The sequence below is a fragment of the Heloderma suspectum genome, chromosome 6, assembly GCF_057233095.1.
Source record: "Heloderma suspectum isolate Gila_16-S chromosome 6, 16-S_ref, whole genome shotgun sequence".
In the NCBI taxonomy this organism is placed as follows: Eukaryota; Metazoa; Chordata; class Lepidosauria; order Squamata; family Helodermatidae; genus Heloderma; species Heloderma suspectum.
In genome coordinates, this window is record NC_139463.1 from 80,813,184 (window position 1) to 80,823,555 (window position 10,372).

Sequence of the window (10,372 nt, forward strand, 5' to 3'; positions counted from 1 at the left end):
TTTGCGCCCCTGTTTTTTTGCCGTGACAGGCTATGTAAATATTTAGGTAGCCTATAATGGCAAAAAAACAGGAACGCAAATGGCGACCAATGTAGCTGCTGTCATTTGCATCCACAGGCTAACACACCTGCGAATGCACCCAGCCAGCAGCTCCGCGGAGTTGCCACGGAGCGGATCCGGCTGGGTTAGGATTTCGGGGTAAGGTGTGGAGTGCCCCCCCCCACTGCGAATCACCCCTTCGAAAAGGTAAGTGACTTTCACACATCCCTAATCCCCTCTGACAATGAGCAGGAGCCCACGGAAGAAGACAAGGCCCCAGTGGGGGAGGATGCACAACCATAACCAATTGGTAGCAAGTATGGTATGGTATGGTATGGTATGGTATGGTATGGTATGGTATGCCGTGCAGGGCCACCCAAGTCGGACAGGTCATGACAGAGAGTTCTGATAAAATGTGGTCCACTGGAGAAGGAAATGGCAACCCACGCCAGGATTCTTGCCAAGAAAACCCCATGGAACGTATCACAAGGCTAAAAGATATGACACCAGAACATGAGCCCCTCAGGTTGGAAGGTGTCTAATATAATACTGGGGAAGAGCAGAGGGTATTTCCAAGTAGCACCAGAAAGAGTGAAGTGGCTGGGCCAAAGCCGAAAGGACACTCAGCTGTGGATGTGTCTGGTGGTGAAAAGAAAGTCCGATGCTGTAAAGAACAATATTGTTTAGGAACCTGGAAAGTAAGATCAATGAATCAAGGCAACCTGGAGGTGGTCAAACATGAGATGGCAAGATTGAGCATCGACATCTTGGGAATCAGCGAACTAAAATGGACAAGCATGGGCGAATTTAATTCAGGTGACCATTATGTCTACTACTGTGGGCAAGAATCCTTTAAAAGAAATGGAGTAGCACTCATAGTCAACAAAAGGGTGGGAAAAGCAGTACTGGGGTACAACCTCAAAAATGATAGAATGATCTCAGTACGAATCCAAGGCAAACCATTCAACATCACAGTAATTCAAGTCTATGCCCCAACCACTGAGGCCGAAGAAGCTGAGGTTGATCGGTTCTATGAAGACTTACAACACCTTCTAGAACTAACACCAACAAAAGATATCCTTTTCATCATAGGGGATTGGAATGCTAAAGTAGGAAGTCAAGAAATCACCAGGATAACAGGCAAGCATGGCCTTGGTGTACAAAATGAAGCAGGACAAAGGCTAATAGAGTTTTGTCAAGAGAAAACGCTGATCATAGCAAACACTCTTTTCCAACAGCACAAGAGGTGACTCTACACGTGGACATCACCAGATGGTCAATATCGAAATCAGATTGATTATGTCCTTTGCAGCCAAACATGGAGAAGCTCTATACAGTCAGTCAAAACAAGACCTGGAGCTGACTATGGCTCAGATCATGAGCTTCTCATTGCAAAATTTTGGCTGAAATTGAAGAACATAGGGAAAACCACTAAACCATTCAGGTATGACCTAAATCATATCCCTTATGAATATACAGGAGGTGAGGAATAGATTTCAGGGATTAGACCTGATAGACAGAGTGCCTGAGGAACTATGGACGGAGGTCCGTAACATTGTTCAGGAGGCAGCAACGAAATCCATCCCCAAAAAAAAGAAATGCAAGAAAGCAAAGTGGCTGTCTGAGGAGGCTTTACAAGTAGTTGAGGAAAGAAGGGAAGTGAAAAGCAAGGGAGAAAGGGGAAGATATATCCAACTGAATGCAGAGTTCCAAAGAATAGCAAGGAGAGATAAGAAGGCCTTCTTAAATGAACAATGCAAAGAAATTGAGGAAAACAATAGAAAGGGAAAGACTAGAGATCTCTTTGAGAAAATCGGAGATATCAAGGCAACATTTTGTGCAAAGACGGGCATGATAAAGGGCAAAGAAGGCACGGACCTAACAGGAGCAGATGAGATTAAGAAGAGGTGGAAAGAATAAACAGAAAAATTGTACAGGGAAGATCTTAATGTCCCTGATAGCCATGATAGCGTGCTCACTGAACTTGAGCCGGACATCCTCGAGAGTGAAGTCAAGTGGGCCTTAGGAAGCATTACTAATAACAAAGCTAGCGGAGATGACAGTCTTCCAGCTGAGCTATTTAAAATCCTAGAAGATGATGCTGTTAAAGTGCTGCACTCAATATGCCCACAAATTTGGAACACTTAACAGTGGCCACAAGACTGTAAAAGGTCAGTTTACATTCCAATTCCAAAGAAGGGCAATGTCAAAGAGTGTTCAAACTACCGTACAATTGCACTCATTTCACATGCCAGCAAGGTTATGCTCAAAATCCTACAAGCTAGGCTTCAGCAGTATGTGAACCAAGAACTACTGGAAGTACAAGCTGGAGGCAGAGGAACTAGAGATCAAATCGCCAACATTCGCTGGATCATGGAGAAAGCAAGAGAATTCCAGAAAAATGTCTATTTCTGCTTCATTGACTATGATGAAGCCTTTGATTGTGTGGATTACAACAAACTCTGGCAAATTCTGAAAGAGATGGGAGTACCAGACCACCTTACCTGTCTCCTGAGAAACCTGTATGAGGAAGCAACAGTAAGAACCAGACATGGAACAACTGACTCGTTCAAAATTGGGAAAGGAGTACGACAAGGCTGCATATTGTCGCCCTGCTTATTTAACTTATATGCAGAGTACATCATGAGAAACGCTGGGTTGGATGAATCACAGGTTGGAATTAAGATTGCCAGGAGAATTATCAACAACCTCAGGTACGCAGACGATACCACCCTAATGGTAGAAAGTGAAGAGGATCTCAAGAGCCTCTTGTTGAGGGTGAAAGTGGAGAGTGCAAAAGCTGGTTTGAAACTCAACATTAAAAGAACTAAGATCCTGGCATCTGGCCCCATCACTTCCTGGCATATAGAAGGGGAAGAAATGTAAGCAGTGACAGATTTTACTTTCTTGGGCTCCAAGATCACCGCAGATGGTGACTGTAGCCATGAAATTAAAAGACGCTTGCTCCTTGGGAGGAAAGCTATGGCAAACCTACATAGCATAGTAAGAAGCAGAGACATCACCTTGCCGACAAAGGTCCGTCTAATCAAAGCTATGGTTTTCCCAGTAGTAATGTATGGCTGTGAGAGCTGGACAATTAGGGATGTACAAAAGTCACATACCTGGTCTCGCAGCATGCTTCGCGGTGGGGGGGAGGCGCTTCGCTTCTCCCGCTGAAGTTCAGGCCGGGGGGGGGGAGGCTTCCCGCCTTGCCCATCTGAAATTCAGGCTGGGGAGAAGTGCCCCGTCTCCCTCACCACGAACTTCAAAAGAAAAACAAAAACAAAAAACACCCGTGATAGGCTACGTAACGATTTACGTAGCCTATCACGGCTAGATCTGCAAAGTCAGCCGTGATAGGCTACGTTAATCGTCACATAGCCTATCACGGGTGACTTTGAAAAAAAAAAAGCGCGTACGCAAATGGCAGCCCCCATAGGGAGCCGCCATTTGCGTTCCTTATTTGGTCACTGTAGTCTATGTAAATCTTTACGTAGACTACAGGGACCAAATACGGAATGCGAATGGCAGCTCCCTATGGGGGCCGCCATTAGCGTACATGCTTTATTATGATTTTTTTTAAAAAGTCACCCGTGATAGGCTACGTGACGATTAACGTAGCCTATCACGGCTGACTTTGCAAATCTAGCCATGATAGGCTACGTTAATCGTTACGTAGCCTATCACAGGGGCGTTGTTTTTTTTAACTTTTCTTTTAATGGCAGCGGCGGCAGCTGGTCGAAAGACCGGCTGCCACCCCCGGCCCTGACGAAGACCTGCTGAACCGCCGCCGGGACCTGCCGCCGGGAGTGACATTCGTGAAAGGTAAGTCCCATCCCGGGGGGGGCAGGGGGGTAGCGGAGAATTTCTCCCCGAACCTTCAGAGGACCGAATGCATTGGCACTCGGCCCCCCGAAGTTTCGGGGAGAAATTCTCCCCCATCGCTATGGACAACAAGGAAGGCTGGACACCGAAGAATTGATGCTTTTTGAACTGTGGTGCTGGAGATAACTCTTACAAGTCTCCTGGACTGCAAGGAGGTCAAATAAGTCCATCCTAAAAGAAATCCACTCTGATTGCTCATTGGAAGGACAGATACTGAAGCTGAAGCTCAAGTATTTTGGCCACCTAATGCGAAGAGAAAACTCCCTGGAAAAGACCCTGATGCTGGGAAAGATTGAAGGCAAAAGGAGAAGGGGATGGCAGAGGATGAGATGGCTAGATAGCATCACTAGGGATGTACGAAAGTGACTTACCTTTTAATGAAATTGATTCGAGGTGGGGGGGAGGCGCTCCGTCCCCCCCCCGAAATTCTGACTGGGGGGGGAGGCACTCCGTTCCTCCCCCCTTGAATCCTGGCCGGCCGGGTCCGCAAATGGCGGCGGCCGTAGCCGCTGCTCTTTGCATCCCTGCAGTCAGCCGTGATAGGCTACGTAAATGTTTATGTAGCCTATCACGGCTGATTTAAAAGAAAAAAAACACACACGTACGCAAATGGCAGCGCCCATGGGCACCGCCATTTGCGTTCCTGATTTTGAAACGTCTTAGTCTATGTAAACATTTACATAGACTAAGACGGCGAAAATAAGGGGAACACAAATAGCATAGATGCTATGCTATTTGTGTTCCCCTTATTTTCGCCGTCTTAGTCTACGTAAATGTTTACGTAGACTAAGACGTGTCAAAATAAGGAATGCAAATGGCGGTGTCCATGGGTAAGTCCCATCCCAGGGGGAGGGTGGCGGGGGGGCAGACTGTTTCGCCACCTATTTCGGGGGGCTGAATGCGCTGGCATTTGGCCTCCCTGAGATTTGTGGTGAAATTCTCTGGCATCCCTAAGCATCACCGATGCAATGAATATCAACTTGAGCACACTCCGGGAGAGAGCAGAGGACAGGAAGGCCTGGCATGCTATGGTCCATGTGGTCACGAAGAGTCAGACACGACTTAACGACCCAACAACAACAACAACAACAAAGCAAATATGGGCATGATGGAGGGAGGGACAGGATCTCTGACATGGCTAATTGGTCAAGGTACCTCAATAATGTTTGGAGCCCAACTACATCCCTACATAATCTCTGCTTCCTGCCAGAGGAGTGGAGAGGTCACTGGAGATTTCTGGTTTGCAGTTTAGTTTGTAGTTTTCTGGTATACATTGCAACACTTTGTTGCCTCTTTTTTGCTAAGCTGCATACCCTGAAAGAGTGATTTTGATCTCTGAAGCATGAGACATGGAGGTTGAATCCAGCCTGGGGCTGCAGCAGTCTCTGGGGGCCCTGCTTCAGGGGGCCCTGGCTCAAGTTGTTCCTGGTTATGTTCCTGGAGCCTTGTCCTAGTACCTATTAGGTTGTGGCTCTGGTTCTCCTGACTCGGATGAAATAGAACAGTTGGAAGTTTTGCTTATTTTGGATTGTGTAAATTAACTGGGACCTGCAAATTTGATTCCGTATGCATCAAAACAATGTTTTGCAAATTTTGCCACACCTACATCATTTTTTCCTACATCACAGATTAAGCTGCCCATTTCAATTTCATAGTCTTTGCCAGTGAAGTTAGGTATCAGGTAATATATGAACCATGCGGCTGACAATGAATGGATCCAATGGCTGAACATATCCAAAAGGTCTGAGGAGTATGGAAACAGTTTCAAAAAGAAATGGTTTGCACCCGTAACACTGATTCTGAGTGTAGAATGAATTATAACTCTTTCAAAGTCTTTTGAAGTCTTTTAGTATTTCTGTGTGTTATTACCCTAGTCCCTGCAATGTAGCTTTACGTCTTATACCTGATGCTGTGTTTTATATTGTGTTGGCATGTTTATTAATTTTATATTGTTTATTTGATTGTAATATTATTGTAAAAACCCTAGATGAATTTATTTTATGAGGTAATAATAATAATAAGTAGTAGTAGTAGTAGTAGTAGTTGTCGTCGTCGTTGTTCAGTTGATACATAAGGCAATACAGGTCCAAGACAATGTAAGGCATCTTTGGCAATCCCAGGCACTCTATCCTCCCCATGTGGATTTGGGTTTGAAAGACAAAAGAAAAGTGTGGCTGCATAGAGTGTAAGTTGTAAGCAAGCACAAGTTGTGACATTGCACAACATCACTACTGATCATGGGACATGTCTGCTAAGGCATCAGCCCTAGCTTCCAATTTCCTGACTTTGTGTCATGTGAGCCAACATGAGCCTTAACTTTGGTCTTAAATTGGTAGGGGTTTCTTTGATCAACGAATTATAATTTCACATCTAGAGTGGGTGGAAAACAACAACTTGGTCTTCTTGACTGAGTCCTAAACAAATAGAAGCAAATATATTGAAGAATACGAGTTTAGCAATTTCATGTTGGACTCTCGCTTTCAAGTTCTTTGGTTGTTGAATTATGATTTTCAGGACAGTATGAGATAGTCCTTTCCAGACAGAACTATTTCCCATTGGTTTCTGTATGTTGTCATTTTGAATGTCAGATGTCTGCCCATTTATTATTTGGTGTATGTTAGATTGATCATTTTGTCATGTGTTGACAGCAGAAGGGTATTTTGGCAGGCAATGTCATATATTTCATACTTCCCATAATACTGATGCCTAAGTGAATATGAATCTCAATTATCAGGGCCTGGGGTTGTTGTTTCAGGGCCTAGTATCTGGAGTCATGCCTCTATCCCAGCTGGCCCTATCACCAGGAAGAGTGGGGCAGCCACCTCAGGTAGCAAAAGCTGGGGCATGTAGGGATGTCAGAGGATTCCGCCAAGGATCTCAGTGAGGCCGAATGCCAGTGCATTCAGCCCCCCAAAATCCATGGTGGAATGAAGCCCCACCACCACCCCATGAAAGGCACGTGAAACAGAGCACTTACCTGGTTTTGCTTCCCCATTTTTGGGGGGATACATTCGCTTCCCTATTTTTGCCATGATAGGCTATGTAAATACTTACGTAGCCTATCATGGCAAAAAAGGGAACGCAAATGGCAGTGGCTATGGTGGCCACCATTTGCGTTCCTGTTTTTTTGCCATGATAGGCTACGTAAATATTTACATAGCCTATCACGGCAGGGGGAAAAACCCCAGCGTACAAAAATGGTGGAAGCCGCTGCCATTTGCATATGCTGGTTTTTTTTTTCCCCTGCCGTGATAGGCTACGTAAATACTTACGTAGCCTATCATGGCCTCCGCAGGGATGCAAATGGTGTCCCTGCGTTAGCCGTGATAGGCTACATAAGTATTTACATAGCCTATCATGGATATAAAGAGGAGGAAGCGAATGGCGGCCGCAGGACGGCCGCCATTCGCAAACCACCGCAGACGGGAGCAGGTAAGTGCTCCGTTTCTCATGCCTTTTGTGGGTTGGGGGCAGCGGGGACTTCGTCCTGTGCGCCTTTCATGGGTTGGGGGGGCGGGGGCTTTGTTCTGTGATGGATTTTGGGGGGCCGAATGCACTGGCATTCGGCCTCACCGAGATCCATCATGGAATTCTCTGACATCCCTACTCAACAGTGCCTCCCAGAGCCTCTGATAAATTGGCAGCATGCCAAGAAACCTGAATAGGCTTATGTCACCTCCCTTCCCCTGTACTCATCCAAAACTAGGGGTGTATGGATTCCCCACTGTCCATTATGGTGGGAAATCCTTGGGGTGGGGAGGCAATCCATTCCTCCCCTCCCCCGGAATCCTCCGGAGTGGCTCCACTCCACGAGGATTCCTCGGAGCCGCACCAGCTATAGGGCCGCTTCCCTTGCCATCCAGAGCCGTTTGCCTCCTCCGCGCTGATCACCATTTCTCTTCTTCTTCTTCTTCTTCTTCTTCTTCTTCTTCTTCTTCTTCTTCTTCTTCTTCTTCTTCTTCTGCTTCTTCCTTTTAAATGGTGTTTGGCAGGATGTGCCCATAGACCGATATGCAAATAGAGCCATGAATCTTGCGTATAAGCCTATGGACACATCCTGCCAATTGCCATTTTAAAAGAAAAGAAAAGAGAAGAAAAGAAAAGAAAAGAAATGGCTATAGGTGCGGAGGAGGCGAATGACTCCAGTGGAAGAAGCAGCTAAGTGTTGTTCCGCCTCCAATCCTCCTGGAGCAGAGGTAAGTGGTGCTGATCCACCACAGATTCCTGAGGCCAGATTCCAAAGAATCCAGCCTCATTTGAATCCGCGGTGGATTTCTCTAACATCTCTATCCAAAACTTTAGCTATTTTTATGATAGTCCACCTGGTTCAAACTGGAAGACAAGTTGAGATACAAGTTTAGGGACATTATAAAGATAGGTACAACCATAAAGTAATTTTCTCATCTGCTGTCTACACCACTGACATGAGAAATTGAGGGTATCACACTATTGGACAAAATGACAACCAGTCTCTGTTATGGCTTTGACTGAACTCAGCTTCCCATTAATGTGAGAGGTTGCTTTCTCTAGGGATGGATGAGCCCATCTCTGTCCGGGGAGGGGGAGCTCAACAAACTGCCCCCCGTAGCTCATGCAGCCCCAGCTTGCTCCATGAGCTTCCCTGCTCGCCCCGCCTGCCTACGAGCTGCACGAGCCACCCTCTTCCTCGCAACAGCTGTCAAGGGCTGGCAGAGGGAAAAAGGGCCTTGGCGGCCAGCCCCCAACCTCTTGCCCTGGCCTTCTCTAGAGGAGGCCAGGGGGAGAATACTATGGTGCTGCCATTGCTGTTCTTCCTCATGCTAGCTGTCAAGGGCTGGTGTGGGGGAAAAGGGTCTTGCCGGCCAGCCTCCAGCATCTCGCCATGGCCTTCTCTAGACTAGTTGAGGCCAGGGCAAGAGCACTGGGGTGCCACAATCATCCTTCTTCCTTGTGCTGGCTGTCAAGAGCTGGCATGGGGAAAAAGGGCGTCAGTGGCCAGTCCCCAGCCTCTTGTCTTGGCCTTCTCTAGAGGAGGCCTGGGCGAGAGGGCTGGGATGGTGCCATCTCCCTTCTTCCTCATGCCAGTGTGTGTAAAGAAGGCCTTGGCTGCCAGCCCCCAGCCTCTCATCCTGGCCTCCAGGAGGTGCAGGGGGAGAAGAGGATAGGTGCCTCCTTCTTCCCTCTGCCCCCACCTGCTACAGCGGCAGTGGCAAGGGACAACCTGGTTGTTTTCTGTGAGGCCAGGAAAACTTATGGAAAACAACCAGCCACACCACTGCCGCTGTAGCAAGGATGGGGGAAGAAGGAGAGGTGCTGCCTTCTTCCTGTCTCCTTGCAGAGGGAGTGGGTGCCTGAGCTCTTGCCCAACTCAGCATGCCACAAGTCGGGCAAGAGCTCAGGTCTGTGAACTGGCATCCAGGGGGGCTGAACTGACAACTTCTCGCTTGGAGCTCCAACCAGACACTCACACCATCCCTAGCTTTCTCCCCATTGTGTTGTCTTCCTAACAAAATCTAATCAGTGGCCAAGATGCTCTCTCTCAGTCCATCTCTCTATAATGAACTGTGCAAATGCTCAGACTCTATTTGGATAGGCAAAATGTAACTAGCTAAGTTAGATTGATATTATAGATTTTATTTAGAATTCTCTCTGTGTGTGTGATTACTACTTTTTTACCCTCCCCCTCCCGCAATAAACTCTTTTTAAAAAATAGACAGTTCTCTGAGTTTTAAAAATGCTGAAGATCCTGCCTCACATAAATGACATCACGGGCACAAAAATCTTAGAATTTTCACCACGTTCTTGTTCATTCCAGTCTTCTTATGCTTTGGGCAAGAAAATCCAAAGTGCTTTTCTTTTCATTTTTTCTTTGAGCTGGGTTGAAGAGAGATGTCCTTGACAACAGGGCTAAGAATTCCCCAAGGAGTCTCACAGACCAGGTGGTGTCAGAAGGTTCAAACTGATTGGTGGCAGCCTATCAGTAATGGAATTTTTCTGTGGGGGTGGGCTTGAACCCTTGTCCACTTGTAGGGAAAGTCATCTGCTCTCCCAGTTCTATAACAAGGATCCTTCTAGTTACTGATCTGTTTTTGGCGTTCTGTTTCTTCGCTATATTGGGTGGATATTACAGTCCTGATGAAAATCAATTAGGTATCTCTCTATCTGAGGAACTTCATTTTTTTTTTTTTTTTTGTATTGAAGGCCTTGGGATATATAAATTGGCTCATGTAATATTGTATGGGTGTAGCTAGAAATGTGTAGAAGTGTAGTGTCAGTGGGTCTCTGATATAAGGTGGTGTTTATCACACCATTGCACAGTGGTATCCAGAAACTGAAGAAATCCAGAAATCTATTGTTTTGGGGAAGATAGTGTATAGATCCTTTAGGCCTAAGTTAGGCAACTGGCCATTTCAAGTTTGTTTGTTTCTTTTCTTTGTTTCTTTTCTTTATGCAAGGTGCTCATTACATA